The 15,533-nt window shown below is 45.7% G+C and overlaps 1 protein-coding gene across 2 annotated transcripts in view; it reads left to right on the top strand.

Annotated features, from left to right (window-relative positions):
- LOC119167374 (3-oxoacyl-[acyl-carrier-protein] reductase FabG-like) overlaps window positions 1-15,533 on the top strand; it is a 151,473-nt gene that overhangs the window by 34,322 nt on the left and 101,618 nt on the right. The window lies entirely within an intron of this gene.

Below are 15,533 nucleotides of genomic sequence, written 5' to 3' on the forward strand. Positions count from 1 at the left end.
AGGATACGTAGGAAACAGAACCTCGGGAATATGGACAATATGATGGTTTGCAATTGGCGCACCGCAGCTGCATCCACTCGTGTGAGCGTGTGGTGTGGCGAAGGTTACCGAATGCGTTCTCGTCTATAGTAACTGAGAATAGATCGATATTCTAGAATTCCCGGGTTTCTGTCATCCCCATCTGGGTTGTACATTTTTTGCTCCGGTTCCCGGCTAGAGACTGTTCAGGTGCGCAGTCATGACCGGGAAGAGAGGCGTTCCCAGAGGTGCAGACAAGTCGAAACATCTGCGGTGTGTGAAATGCAGTGTTCAAAAATCCGTGTATGTGTGTTTTCAGATGACACCCTGTGTGAAGGCTTTCCAGGCATCCTGTCATCGTGTAAAGTCTAGAATAACATCTGTGTGAGGCATCTTCATGGTAGCGTGGGAAATCGCCAGAGCGACAGTGCACTCTTTGCCCTTATGCATCCACGTTAATGCTTAGTACACATCTACATTACGAAAACTAACACCCATCAGTAATGTATGAACAAGCAGTCGTCGTCCTAGGTTACAGTGGAACCAGAGAAAGCGGTGTGATAGCAATAAGAACGTGATTTATTGCCTGCCAGACTTGAGCAAAGGTCGCCTGCTCGCGCCTTTCTGCAGCTATTGAACGACACGTCCTTACTACAGAGAAACGCATTGCGCATAGTGTCTTGTCTGTCAGCCTGTCACATTTTTTCGCAAGGCCAGCGTTAGAGGCAACCACGCATTTAGTACATATACACATCCAGAAGAAGCAGGCGCGTTGCTTTATCGGTTGCAGAGCTATTTTTTTCACATGAAGGAATGCTTCGGGTGACACTGACGCTTGGGGTGAGTTTGGCACCTGGGCGTATGTTTGGCGTGGACAAAATACGCAGGTTCAGACAGACGCTTAGCAAAGACGCGTTAAAAGAACTAATCACAGGTGCAATGGCCATGATGCATTACTGCACATTATCAAGAATGCTTAAAGGACTGTGGTAGATATGAAAGGCCTATTTATTCAAGGGTTAGAAGTACGGGACGATGGCGCATTGAATAGCGTGTCTGGCATATGTTCAACTTTCGATGACGGAACTTTGTCTTCTGACCGTGCGTATTTCTTCGACGCCAGTTTCAAGACGGAAATACGTCAGATAAGTCTGGGTGGGCCCCGGCATAAAACATGGTTGTGGTAAAATAATAGAAACGAAAATATAGCTTCCCGGCTACAGTGACCTAAACACAATCGAATAACACGCCTAATGTTCTACTGATGGAGCTTCGGCTGCGGTGTCGCACATTGATCCTCATGGCTACGCGTAGTGCTGATTAACACTGCCAGGCTTAAGTGAAGAGATATGAAAAGACAATTTGTGCTGGTATTTTGTCGGCTTTTGTACGGTTTAATTAACATAATTCACTATTGTAGTCAGGTGATCTGATGGTGCACTTACGAATGTGTCCTCATTTGGTGATATTTACTGCTTTTACTATTTCACGTAAAAGTTGCTTTGCGTTGCCATCTTTGACGTAGCTTTGCGAATACTGGCGCTTGCTCCCGCAGTTCCTGCACTGAAGGCTAAGACCCTTGTAAGCTTTTTGAATTGTTAGGCTGCGATCGCTAGTCTATAGCCTTTCGATAAAAAAGTTCCTGGTTTGAAGCTTTTTAAGATGTACCCCTTCTTCAGAGCGTGTTCAATTTTCTTTCTGGTATACCTTCTTATTAGGATACCTTATGCCTAATAATCAACTTCCAAAGCTCTACCAACTCTATTTTGTCTGTTTTACTTGAGGTTTTCATCTTTAAAGTTTTTAATGAGATTCCTTGTTTCCTGGCACAATTTGCTAGTGTCCTGTCTAAGTACTGTACCTCCGACTTCCACTGCACACTCCGTAATGATGCTCGTCATATTATTATTCACTGCGTCAACGCTAAGGTTGGTTTCCTCAATAAGAGCCATTTACCTGTTCTGAAGCAAGACACTGAATTTCTGTACTTTCCCTTTCAGTGCTAGTTCATTGATTGGCTTCTTGTGTACATTTCTGTCGTTCCTTTTTAAGTCTAGGTGAATTTGAGACCGTATCATTTTATAGTGTATGCATAGTACCTTGCCAAGCACTTCTACATCCTGCACGATGCCTGGGTGTGCACACAGTATAGATTTTGTTTCGTTCTTATTTTCTCCATTAGGGCTCATCCATGTCCACTTACGGTTCCCACACTTTTAGTAGAAGGTAATCAAATCCACAAATTATTGCGTTCTGTGAATTGTATTAGTAGCTCCCCTCTGGCATTTCTGGTACAGATGTTTTAGTCTCCCACTGCATATTCTCCAGCTTACTTCTTCCCTACTTTTGCAATGAAGTCTCCCATCAGTATAGTGTACTGTGTTTTTACCTTACTCATTGCCGACTCCAGGTCTTCATAGACACTTTCAAGTGACACGTCATCATGGCTGGATGTAGGTGCGTAAGCCTGTACCATCTTTGTCTTGTATTTCCTAATGAGCATAATTACGAAACCACCCTTTCATTATTGATATAGTATACCTCTATGTTGCCAGCTATGTTTCTTGGAATCTCTAGAGGCAATATATATATATATATATATATATATATACATATACATATATATATATATATATATATATATATGTATATATATATATATATCATCAATACGAGAAGTCGTTTGATTCAGTAGAAATATCAGCACCTACGCAGACATTGCGTCTTCAGGGCATCGACGAAGCATATGTAAGAATCCCGAAAAAAATCTACAGGAGATCAACTGCTGCCATAGCGCTTCATGAAAAAAGCAACGTAATACCAATCAAGGAGGGTGTAAGACAGGGGGATACATTCCCTCCAGTGCTATTTACCGCGTGCTTACAGGAGGTTTTCAGTGGCCTAGATTGGGAACATTTAGGAATAAGAGTTATTGGAGAGTGTCTCACTAAGCTGTGCTTCGTCGACGGCATTGCATTGCCGAGTAACTCGGGGGACGAATAGCAACTCATGATTACTGAGTTAGACATGGAGAGCAGAAAGGTAGGTCTTAAAACTAACCTGCAGAAAATGAAAGTAATGTACAACCACCTCGGAAGAAACCTGCACTTCGAGATATGTAATAGTGCACTTGAAGTTGTAAAAGACTATGTCTACTTAGGTAATAACCATGGAGCCAAGCCATGAGATTGAAGTAACAAGAATAATATGAATGGGGTGGAGCACATTTAGCAAGCACTCTCAAATCATGACAGGCAGATTGCCTTTATCACTCTAGAGGAAGGTGTATAACAGGTGTAAGTTGCCGGTACTTAGTTACGAAGCAGAAGCATGGAGACTTACTAACAGGGTTAAGCATAAATTGAGGACGACGCGGCGAGCCATGGAAGCCAAACTGGTAGGTTTATCTTTATCAGACAAGAAGAGAGCAGAGTTGATTAGAGAACAAACTGGGGTTAGAGATATCTTAGTTGAAATCAAGAACAGGAAATAGATATAGACTGGGCATATGGCGCATATAACCACTGGTCATTAGGGCAACTAGCTTTATTCCCAGAGAAGGCAAGCGGGCAAGGGGAGACAAAAGGTTAGTGGGCAGATGAGATTAAGACGTTTGCGGGTATACATCGGCAGCAGCAAGCACAGGACCACGTTGACTGGCAGTACACGGGAGAAGTCTGTCCTGCAGTGGACGTAGTCAAGGTGATGGTGTAGATATACCCCTTATGCCTCAGATGCTCGATTCATGACACAACTCGATACATAAGGCATTTGTGAAAGTAACACTGATGCTCCGGTGGCTAACATCTCATAATGTTTAGAGCAACTAAGTTTGTGCGATTTTGCTGTGATGAGTTTTACAAATACGTCGCCAGCATTACTATTAGTTTGGAATTACGGTTATTGTAGCACCTCCTATCATGTTTCTTTGATTTTATTTAATGGTTGTTTTTCGATGTACTTTGAGCTTAGAACACCCTAAACGTCATTGAACGAGCCCTGCACCTCCTATCATGTACTTTGATTTTATTTAATCGCTCTTTTTTGATGAACTTTAAGGTTAGAACATCCTAAACGCCATTAATTGGGTCCCGTAAGCTATTCGAGCCTCCGGCTGCCCCTTGAAGAAGGCAATTCCTGCAAATAGAAGACGTAGCTGCAAAACCAAATTGTACAGTTCACATGTACTTATGGAGCAGTTCAATGAAGAGTACTTGTATTCTGCTGTTAAAGCTGCTATAGGTCTTGAGCTGCAGAATATTTTTGCTGCGAAGACTCATAAAGCTGCCCTCTTTTTCTGGGCTATTGTTACCAACCGCTACACATGCCATGACGGTAAGTATCATTATTTACAAAGGAATTTAGACGCCCTGCACCTTGTTGATCCTTCTCCCTGTTCGCAAATCAGATGAGATCATGACGGTGCTGAATCAGAACAATAATTCAAGTTATACTGCGTTTTTGCAACATCGTTACCTCATTTTCGCCACATCATTACTTCATGAGCAGCGTGAAAGGAACTATTGTCGATGACAATAATGAAGTGGTGTTTAGAATTAATGTTGGTATTCCCGTGGAAAGTTTCTTGGAGCTACTTTGGTTTTACTTATGCTCCACAGTTGTTTTATTCGGGTAGAGGCTGTATGGACAGAAATAGAGAATATCTATTGGTTTAAGGTTAGTCGCAATACTAAACAGTATATTTTTTTGAAAAGTGTATAAAACTGACAAACAAGATTTCAAGGGAATCGTAAACCCAATATGAAGACTGCATAGAGTCAGTTTGCAGTAGAGTTTAAAGCACCGGTGTAACTCAGCCTTTGTCCGACTTAGCTACGCCGGCTAGATTGTCAGTAGAGAAAGAAAACCGTCATAGCTCATTCGTATAGTATGGGGCTGCCCCGTTAATGACTCGGGTTTTGTTCCTGATAGGTTGGTGATGTGTGCTTTTTATTTCGTATTTTTCGTTATTTGGCGCAATAGGTAATGCAGACACCATCGGCGGCAGCAGTGGACAACTGCGATGACAGGATCGGCCGTTTTTGTGATTTTACAACAAAGTTTGCTGTAAAAACGACGTTTTAAACACTCCAAAGCCCCTACCACACCTGCTCATCTGAACGCGGCCACATATTCCACGTATGCTCTGGGTTTTCCCACACTCTGCAGAGAAGCAGAAGGCTGCGCGAAATGTTTTAAACGATTGTAATGATTTTTATAACAATGGAGATATTTAAGGACCCACTCTGTTATAGCTTCCTGCCTTTCGTTGGTGTAACGCAGTTCCCACGTTGAGTGCATATAGGCTGAGCAGGCTGGGCGTTTGTAATGCCAGCTCTTGCTGGTTTGTGAACTCTGAAACCTCCGAAATGCCAATTCGCCTGCCTGATAAAGACGCCTGCGCTAGGGATTGCAAAACATCTACGGTAAAGCAAAGAAGAGGCGACAGCGGTGGGACACAGACCCAACATGGCCGTAGCCATAAACAGTGGGAAAACACTATAAAGTTGTATATAGAGCAAAAAATAGATTATCGCCAACAAATCAGACAGTGTCAGTAACCACTAGAAAGCACCGCGTGAAGGCAACTTAACTGAGCCCCTAATGCAGTCTGGTCTCACAAACAACAACAAAACTGTTTAGGATCCGTTCAGTAATCTTTAAAAACATCAGCATTCCCTTTTTTCCCATGCAATATCACTGTGGAATAGCTTACTCGAAGAAGTAGTTGAAGCTAATACAACCATATCACTTTTGCAGTTTTTAAACAGTCTTTTGTTTGACATGTAGGTAAATTCATGCTGAACAGGTGTTCCAGCAGTTGAATCCCGCGTTCACTTTCGTTTTTTGTGTATAGTTTTTGATTTTTTTCGTGTGTTGAAATGTTTATGTGCATGTTTTCAAACTGGTATATTGTTGCGTGCTTCGAATTGCGAAGCGTGTTCACGTATTTTTCTTTGTTGATTGCAGCTTACGTTTTCTTTACCAGAAATTTATTAACTTCTGTATGCACTTGTATTCAATAATGGTATTCTTGGTGTTTAATGAAGTTACCACTACTGCTTGGGCCCGAGTAGGGGCAGCAGTATTTGTAAATAAATAAATAAAATGCGACTAAAACAAAAAAGCAGAAAGTACTACAAAATGAAACATATTCATACCACAACAACATACATAAAAATAGAAGAAACGAGCAAAGAAGCACTAGAAAAGATCACACGTGAATAAACCAAAATACACACTAACAAAAAATAGTCGAAAAAGATTTTACTCTCTGTGAACGCGCTATGTGGTGTATGGCGTCATCAGGCAGGAGTGTCAAAAAACGTAAGTTTTTTTTTATAAGCAGAGCTACTGGTACGTGGTAGCACCAGATTATTTTAGTTAAAGCGCCTGAATTTTTAAGCGTAATGCAGGTAACACTTACTTGTATTGTGATAGCAATTGTATAGACACTTTGCCCTGGATTTTGCTGCCGGCGTCGGTATTGAAGTTGCCGTCACTTATCGTACATGTACACGGATCTATATATATTGTTGCGGGGGCCCGGCTGAAACAGGAGTGACAGAGTTGGCTTCTGTTTACATAGTTGGGCAGTCGAGAACACGTCCGCTGCAAAGTTCTGTCTCGCATCGTACCCATAACCTCCAACAAAATGTTGCAAATTTATTTACTACTTTAGAGTAGAAAAGAGTCCAGCAGTCAAGATGGCAGCTGTTGTGTATTTTCGAACACCAAAAACGTCACTGTCCTCTTCTTCGCACCACCCCACATAAAGACACCCGCGACCCCGCAACATCGCCCGTTGGAGCCATAAGCGCCGACCTGGCGCTTGTAGCAGGTGTTGGACTAGAGGTACGGCTTCAGGCGAGTGACATGGACGACGTCGGAAGATGTGGAAGGTATTAAAGAGTTTAGAGGGGCTATGTGATAGGTAACATCAGTTACCTGTTGTAGCACATGGTAAGCTCCGGAATAATTGGGTAAAAACTTTCACTGAGGCCAACATGCCAGGACAGAATCCACAGAAAAAAATTTACGGCATATTCACGGGGTGAATGATGATGAATGGGCGAAGCTCCGGAGGGATTCATCGGTAAACTGTGAATATTTCGTGCAATTCGCCCAGTCGATCATCATGTAAAGACGTGAGAAACGCTGTGTGTGTATATACACAAATCAACTTTTATTTGTTCTTAGACGATGGAGGGCTTGCGATGTCCCTTGCCTCGCGCGCTCGCACATCGAGATTCTGTCTGCGAGCGCGCGCTGCTGCCGCCTTGCGCTCTCTCCGCTGTGCAGCCGTATCCATCCGGCGACTCCGAGCACGCGCCAACAGCGAACGGATTTTATTACAACGCTCTCCCTAGCGTACGTCGCCGCACTAAATTTATTTGTTCTTAGACGATGGATGGCTTGCTATGTACCTTGCCTCGCGCGCTCACACATCGGGATTCTGTCTGCGAGCGCGCGCTGCTGCCGCCTTGCGCTCTCTCCGCTGTGCAGCCTTATCCATCCGGTGAATCCGAGTGCGCGCCAACAGCGAACGGATTTTATTACAACGCTCCCCCTAGCGTACGTCGCTGCACTAAATTGAACAATTGCCTTCAACTAATGACACGCGCCATATGTGACATCATTCCTATTTTATAAGGTCTCGCGTCTTTCATCAACTACAAGTACCGCTTTCTAGTTTATAACATCTTGCATCTTTTCATCACCAGCTACAAGTACCACCATCTAGTAAACACTGCAAGAACTAAACGAGAGGCGGCTACATACAGGAGACGGTACCGCCATCTAGTGAACACTGCAATAACTAAACTAGAGGTGGCTACATACAGGGGACGGTACCGCCATCTAGTGAACACTGCAAGAACTAAACTAGAGGTGGCTACATACAGGCTACAGGGGACACACAGCCCACGCCCTAAGGAGCTTCGCCCCTAAAACGAGGCCTCCGGAATAAACGATTGTATCAGGCCAGTTGGTAAGGATCCATCTAGCTAGGAAGCGCGGCCACTATTACAAAGAACACACAACACAAGCGCTTACTTGTGTGTTCTTTGTAATAGTGGCTGCGCTTCCTAGCAAGATGGCTCCGGAATGAAGCGCGCGTTTCGAAGGTAACTATCATAGCTATGTTTCTGGTGGAGCTGCGAGTCTGAAAAGCATCGATGGGCAATCTAACTGACCTTCTTAGCTGTGCTAATAGCGCGGCGAGCATATGCTGCGGATAGCTCGGCAGAGTTGGGTATAAGCGTGTCAAACGGCAATGTCGGGTCTCTTCCATACAAAAGGGAAAAGGGAGGATATTCAGCAGCCGTGGCATGAACTATTGTAGGCTAAAGTGACAATCTGTGAACTAAACAAGGAAAAATAATCGAGAAAAAACTTGGACGCGCGGAGTCGGACGTGGCACTTGTGTATCGTGAATGCGAGGCGTTAACCTCTGAGCCACGGAGGAGACCTCCTTGAAAGTTCAAACGGCAAGGGATTTATATATAACACTTACCGCTGATGACGGGCATCGCTAGGGGAACTATGGTGTCTTCAGTCTTACCAGCAAGATGGTGCAATGAGCACACATCGCCACATCGTCACGACGCAGTGGCGCGCGCTCTCATCTCCCATGTGTACTTTGCCCAACAAACAGAAGGTGGGTGGACACTCCCTTGCACACTGTTGTCTTGCGGTGGGGAGGATTATACGTCATGGCTGGGCCCAGGCTCACCCTCAAACAACTCTATTGTAGTTACCGGGCACACAAAGGTCACTTCAATCATTGCACAGTCTGCGTTTGCGAAAAGGCGCGCTTTTCAGACCCAGCAAAGTAACTACTGAGGCGCTTATTTCAGTTCATGTGTACCTGTGAATACGTTTCATGCGTCATTTGTGCATGAGGAACGTGGGACACGTTTTGATATGCTTGCCATTCTGCACCTGACTTTCTGATTATCTGCCATCGCGTTCATTGCTTCGTCTTCGCAGGAAAGCTGTGACTTTGGTCGTTTATGGCGTCGTAATTTCAGTGCAGTGTAATACTTCGGTCTTAAAAATTACGTACATGTACATTTTCGAGGTTAACAGACACACTTCTTAACGCCTATGCCTTGATGTTTCGGCTCAATTATTCGTAATATTTGCTTTTTGGTTGAAATTGCTCAAAAGTATGAACACAGCAACTCAATAGGCGTGAGTTTGCGTTGAACAAGGTGTTAAAGCTTTTTCGGAAAGCTCAATCGTTCGACAGGGACCAACAGACACACCGAAACTTTCCGTTCAATGGCCCGAAGAAGGACTACCTTATCGAAAAAAACGGCCACAGTCGGAAGCGAGAGCAGCACAGCAATAGCGACTGTGGAAGAGCGTTCACTAGAAGCTTTCCCAGTGAAAACTGTTATGAGATCACAACTAGGGCCGTATATGGTGCCGTAGTTCTAGGCCACTGTTACTGCCAGTAACCACTGTTGTGCAATCTGAAAAGAAAGCGTAAAAACGCAGAAAACTCAATAAAATTGAAAACCTCGTTTCCTGCGTGGCGGCCCTGCACTCTACCATGAAACCACTACGCTGCCTGAAACGCAGTTGCCAACTGACCCTAGACAGGCTTCATGTCTGGAAAAGCATTGTGCGAATATGAGTATTAAAGCGTTTTTAGAACAGCAAAATAACAACGAAGCTTCACACGATGCCAAAAGCGTAACGAATGGGTCCTCAAACGCTTGGACCGCTTATTACTGAAGATGTTCATGATGGTGATAATGGTGATGGTGTCTACACTACGACTCATACCAACTCAGGGAGATGTCAAGCATTGGTTATAAGAACGTTTAGGCGTCTCAAATAATAAATAATCCTAATAAAAGCAGAGAAGGAGGAGGAGGAGGAGGAGGAGGAAGGGAAGAAATGAAAGGCAGGAAGGTCAACCAGATGCACGTCTGGTTTGCTACCCTGCATTGGGGAAAGGGGTGAGGAGATAAGGAGAAGAAAGAGAGAATTGAAGGGCAACGTTTGTGTAGATGTGACCTTGTCCCTTGCACGCTTATAAGCGGTCGCGTAGTCCGGTCGTCTTTAGAAAACTTAGCAATGCCCGCGTCGCTATGCTGGCCAGCGACGCGTAGAGCCATGAGCCAAGTATCTTCTCTTCAGAAAAAGGTCTACTGTCTAGTGTCTCTAACGTTTCGCGTAGCAAGTTGCGCTCGCTCGCAAAACGTTCACATGAACACAGTAGATGTTCTATTGTCTCGTCAGTGTCGCACAATTCGCATCGGGAGCTATCCGCCATTCCTATGCGAAAAGAGTACGCCTTTGTAAGAGCTACTCCTAACCAAAGGCGGCACAGTAAAGTTGCATCCTGGCGGAAGAGGTCCGATAGAACTTTAAGCTTTCCCGATGGGTCCAATTTGTGTAGGCGGCGGTTCCTGACACTGGGGTCACTCAGCCTAGTTTCCGACATGGTGTTAGCGAATGAGTGAAGGCTCCTTGCAGCGTCGGTTCTCGACAATGGAATTGGGGTTGTCTGGGCGTCCGTGTGGGCGGATTGGGCAGCATTATCAGCAAGGTCATTACCGATAATACCACAATGTCCCGGTAACCACTGGAACACCAAGTCATGTCCTTTTGATAAAACTTCGTGAATCACTTCTCTTATTTCATTCACTAGTTCTTGATGCTCCCTCTGTCGTAAAGCTGATTGCAAGCTCTGAAGGAATGCCTTGGAGTCGCAGAACACAGCCCATTTTTGAGGTCGGGCTTCCGCCCTATAAAGTATAGCAGCACGTAAGGCAGCAAGCTCCGTTGCTGTGGATATTGTCCTATGCGACAGCTTGAGCTTCATAGTGACCTGGTACGCCGGGATGACAACAGCACCTGTGGAGCTGTCAGCCGAGACCGATCCATCGGTGTAAATGTGGGTCCTCTGGCCGTATTTTTCCTTGAGTAGCGACAATGTCACCTGTCGTAGGACCACTGTTGAATGATGGCTCTTGTTCGTTATTCTCGGAATAGTGAGGCACACCTGTGGTTGTTGTAGGCACCACGGGGGTGACGCTGGTCTTGTTGCTGGAGTGAAGCCAAAAAAAGGCATTATCTATGAACAGAAATAATCTTTGAAAACACCGCGTGTGGTCTTTGAAGTGGCAACACTGCAACATGGTGACCGGGAACTCGGCAGAGGTGTATTATGTGGGCTCTCAAATTGTCAGTGGTGATGTATGTTTGAATTTGACGCTCTCTTGCGATCATAATTGCCCCGTAGGTTGAGATGCATCGCGGCAATCCTAAGCACACGTGTAGTGCTTGTCCTTGCAGACTTTCGAGAGTGCGGATGTTCGTCTTGCACGTACTTGCCAGTAACGGCAAGCTGTAGCGCGAAAATCCCAGAAACAGTGCCCTGTATAGCTGCATCATTGACTTTATCGATGCGCCCCAAGATTTTCCGCAGAGGAACCGCATTATATGGACGATGGAAGTTAGCCTTCTCTTCAGGTAATTGCAGTGGGCACTTCACGAAAGGTTCCTGTCAATAATCACACCCAGGAAGTGATGGTTCTTCTGGTATGAAATATTTTTTTTATTGATGGTAACGGGGTATTGTGTCATGGATCTGTGAGTAAACGCAACCAATGCACATTTCTCCGTTGAGACGGAAAGACCTTGCTTGCGGAGATATGAGCATGTCAGGGTGGCAGCCTGCTGGACTCTTCCACGTACTTGTAGACGAGTTACAGCCGAAGTCCATAGACAAATATCGTCAGCATAAATGTTAATGAGGATGGTACTTGGCGAAATTTCACGAAGTCCTACCTTCACGAGGTTAAATAAAGTGGGACTTAATACGGCGCCCTGAGGGACGCCGCGGGAGGTATAGTAATTGGTGGTAGGTTCATATGAGGTTTGTACAAAAAAGAACCTTCTCGTCAAATAATACTGGATCCATTGGAACATCCGACTACCAATTCCAACAGCTTCCAACGAGTCTAGGATGGCTTTATGTGTTACCTTATCATAAGCCCCTTTGACATCGAGGAAGAGTGCCAGTGGTATGCGCTTGAGGCTCTTCTGTTGCTCGATAAATGTTGTGAGATCAATCACGTTGTCAAGAGATGACCTACCTCGCCGAAAACCCGTCATGCAGTTTAGGTATATGTTGGAGCGCTCGAGGTACCATTCTAGGCGTGTAAGTATCATCCTTTCCATGACTTTTCCTACGCAACTTGCGAAGGCAACAGGGTGAAATGATGTCAAATCAAATGTTGACTTTCCTGCTTTAAGTAGTGGCACAAGTCGACTTATCTTCCAATCCTGGGGAACATTGCCCGCAAGCCATGAGTGGTTGTAAAAGCGTAACAACTGTCCCCTTGCCTCCTGTTGAAGGCTGGCTAGAGCGGCGTAGGTGATGCCATCGGGTCCTGGTGAAGATGATCGTCGGGAAGCTGCCAAACATGCGTCAAGTTCTATAGTGAAAAGATTGTCCATTTCGTAGATGCGGGGTTCAGGGATAACACTCCTAATGGTGTCAGCGGACAAGGCGGACACACCAGCGATTCGCGTACAAAACTCATTTGCCACTTCAAGTTGGGTGTGGCCTGAATGTAGGGCTAAAGCCATGAAAGGATGTCATTGTTGGGGAGTCGAGCGCAGGCCACGAATAGTGCTCCAGATGCGTGACAACGGCTTTCGGGGATCCAATGATTCGCAGAATGATTTCCAGTGTTGCTGTTGAAGTTTGTCTAAACATCGTTGGACTTTTTTCTGTATGCGTCGTGCCAGCCTCAAGTCGTATATTGCTTTCGTCCGCCTGTATCTTCTTTCCGCACTTCGGCGAAGCGCACGCAGTTTTTCCAGTTCAACGTCGAAATCTGAACGCTTGCCGGTGAACGGGAGGAGACAGGAAGCTTCCCTCATTGCCTCTTTGATGACATCCTCTAAGTTCTGGTCAGGGTCTTCACGGAATGTATTTTCCATGAGTCGCTGAAATTCGGACCAATCAATTCTTCGTATTGTGGTCTTATGAAAGGAGTTAGTAAGACCCCTTATTCGCATATAAGTTGGATTGTGGTCTCTCCCATGCGTTTCGATGTCTGAAAACCAGTGCACTTGCGACCGGAAGTTTCTGGATACCAGAGTCAAATCGAGGCAACTGCTGTACGTAAGGCCCCGCAGGTATGTAGGACTGCCATCATTTAAGATGCATAAGTCATGCTTGAAAGCGAATGGCACGAGGTTTCTTCCTTTAGCGTTGATTGTCGAACTACCCCAGATTAAGTGAAGTGCGTTGAAGTCTCCAGTTATAACCCACGGGCCCGTAGTTGTTGTCAGTATGTCTCGTAGGTCGTCTTGTTCAAATTGTCCGGATGGTGTTATGTAGACACCCATGAGTGTGAATGACATTTTTTCTTTTTAACACGTAAGCATATTGATTGTCATCATGCGGTTGAACTGCATGATGCACACATGTGAAGTCTGTGCGAATGCAAACAACCACCTTGCTGCGTTCCTCGCACCTTGAAGAAACGAAACATTCATACCCTGAGAGTTTAGGAGGTTGTTGCACGTTTGGTTCACATATAACTATCATAATAATACGATTCATGAATATATACTGACGGAACGAAGAGATCCGGGATCTCAGGCCTCTCGCGTTCCACTGCATTATCGACGCTTGTCGGACCTCGTTGCGGAAAGAGCAAATAGGTCGAGCCATGGTTGCTACTGGAGACTTGCAAATACTGGACTTATAGCATCCAGTACTTGTAGTGAACTCTGAGCGAGTGGAGACTTCAGGCTGCTGCACAGCTTTTGCATGGCGTCCAGCAGTGTTCGGAACATTCTGATGACTTCTGTGTCCTCCTCAGTCAGGTTGTCAGCGGCTGGCTGGAGTGATGTGACTGTCGATGTGCGCTTGGGATCTGCAGGTGGCTGTGATTTCGGCAATGAAGGCCAAACTGATTCATCTGCAACAGTGCTGCTCGTTGGTTTGTAGACCGCGCTGGCCGCCTTCGGTCTGGGAGGCAAGGGCGGTGGAAGAGAAGAGTCGTGGAGTGGTGCTTTCGATGCAGTGTCTGCGGCATTCTTTGATGAACTGCGGCGACGATGACGCCTCTTTCGGACGGTCCTGGCAGCCTCTCGATGCGACGAATTGCCTCTGACCATTTGTTTCAATACCACTATTTCTCTTTGGATTTTGAGGCATTCTTTTGATGAAGCTGCATGTGATTCATGACAATTCGAGCATTTGAGGGTACTTGCTTTGCAGTCATCCGCAGAATGGGCTTCCGCGCAACAAGGACGCGCCGTCCTATTTTCGCATACGCTTCTCACGTGGCCCATCTTCATGCACTTATAACACTGTAAGGGCTTCGGTATGAAAGGTCGCACTGAATTTGGAAAATGGCCCACCTTTACGTGTGAAGGAAGAGAGTCGCCCTCGAACATGATCTTCAAGCAGCGTGAGTTTTCCTAACAGACAACGTTTGCGATGACGCTGGCTTCATTTGCCGGTTTGACCAGAACATCGAAGTTGGAGCTGGGAATGGCAGTATCCACATCGTAGATGACCCCAGTGACGACGTTAGAGCTCACAGGAATGTAGGAGCGAACTTTCATTCCCCCCAACTCGTTGACGTTGCGCAGTACATTAGGTGCCGCAGCATGCAAAACGTCTATGGCCAATACGTTCCTACGCGTGTTCACTCTGACGTCTGTGATCTCGTTTGGCACGAGTCCTTCCAGCATCACCGAAACAGATTGCCTGTTGAGGCGCTTCATGTTACCGTCCGGTACCTCAGGGACAAAAAGGATAGTGTTTGTCACGGGTCTCCTTGGCACTCTGTCGTTCAACGTACTCGATGACGAAGATGTTCTGACGTTCCGCCTCTTCGCTTTACGGCTCAGCACCAACTTAAAATCGTCGTTGTCAGAAGGCTCTTCGCTGCTCAATGAGTAAACAAGAGTACCCTCGCTGTCGTAGTCGCGGTAGAGTCGCGTACGCTTCCTGGATGCGGCCACCGCCGACGCCGCCGTAACTGGCGGACGTCCGTGGGGGTCCACGTCCATCACCGACGGACACGGATGTGATATTCGCGAAGTTCACTTAAAACTAGGTGAACAAAGAGAGCACCTACTGAACCTGCAATCTGCTAAGCAATCACTTCGTCGTCGTCCTCAATAAAAGCAGAATAGGCAGTACATAACTGGCCCCTAAACCTCCTTCGATAATTTTCCAAACATTTTAAGTAAACAAGCGCATGACGTTCAGAATGCCGTCGCGATCAACAATACCTCATGCCGCAGCGCTGCAAGTAGTGGGCACGCCACAATATCAACAAAAACTATAGCTTCTTCTTTCCGGTCTCCGCCATTCCCGCCACTGACATGTGTGACACCACCAGTGAAACTTGGTGACGTTACCACTTTCAATGCTGGTGATTGGCCGAACGACAACTGACGACTTCCGGTCACTTTGCTAACAGTTGTTCGCGCGCACCTGGCAGTGCTTCGTCCTGTTGCCG

The sequence above is a fragment of the Rhipicephalus microplus genome, chromosome 3 (genome assembly GCF_043290135.1).
Source record: "Rhipicephalus microplus isolate Deutch F79 chromosome 3, USDA_Rmic, whole genome shotgun sequence".
NCBI lineage: Eukaryota > Metazoa > Arthropoda > Arachnida > Ixodida > Ixodidae > Rhipicephalus > Rhipicephalus microplus.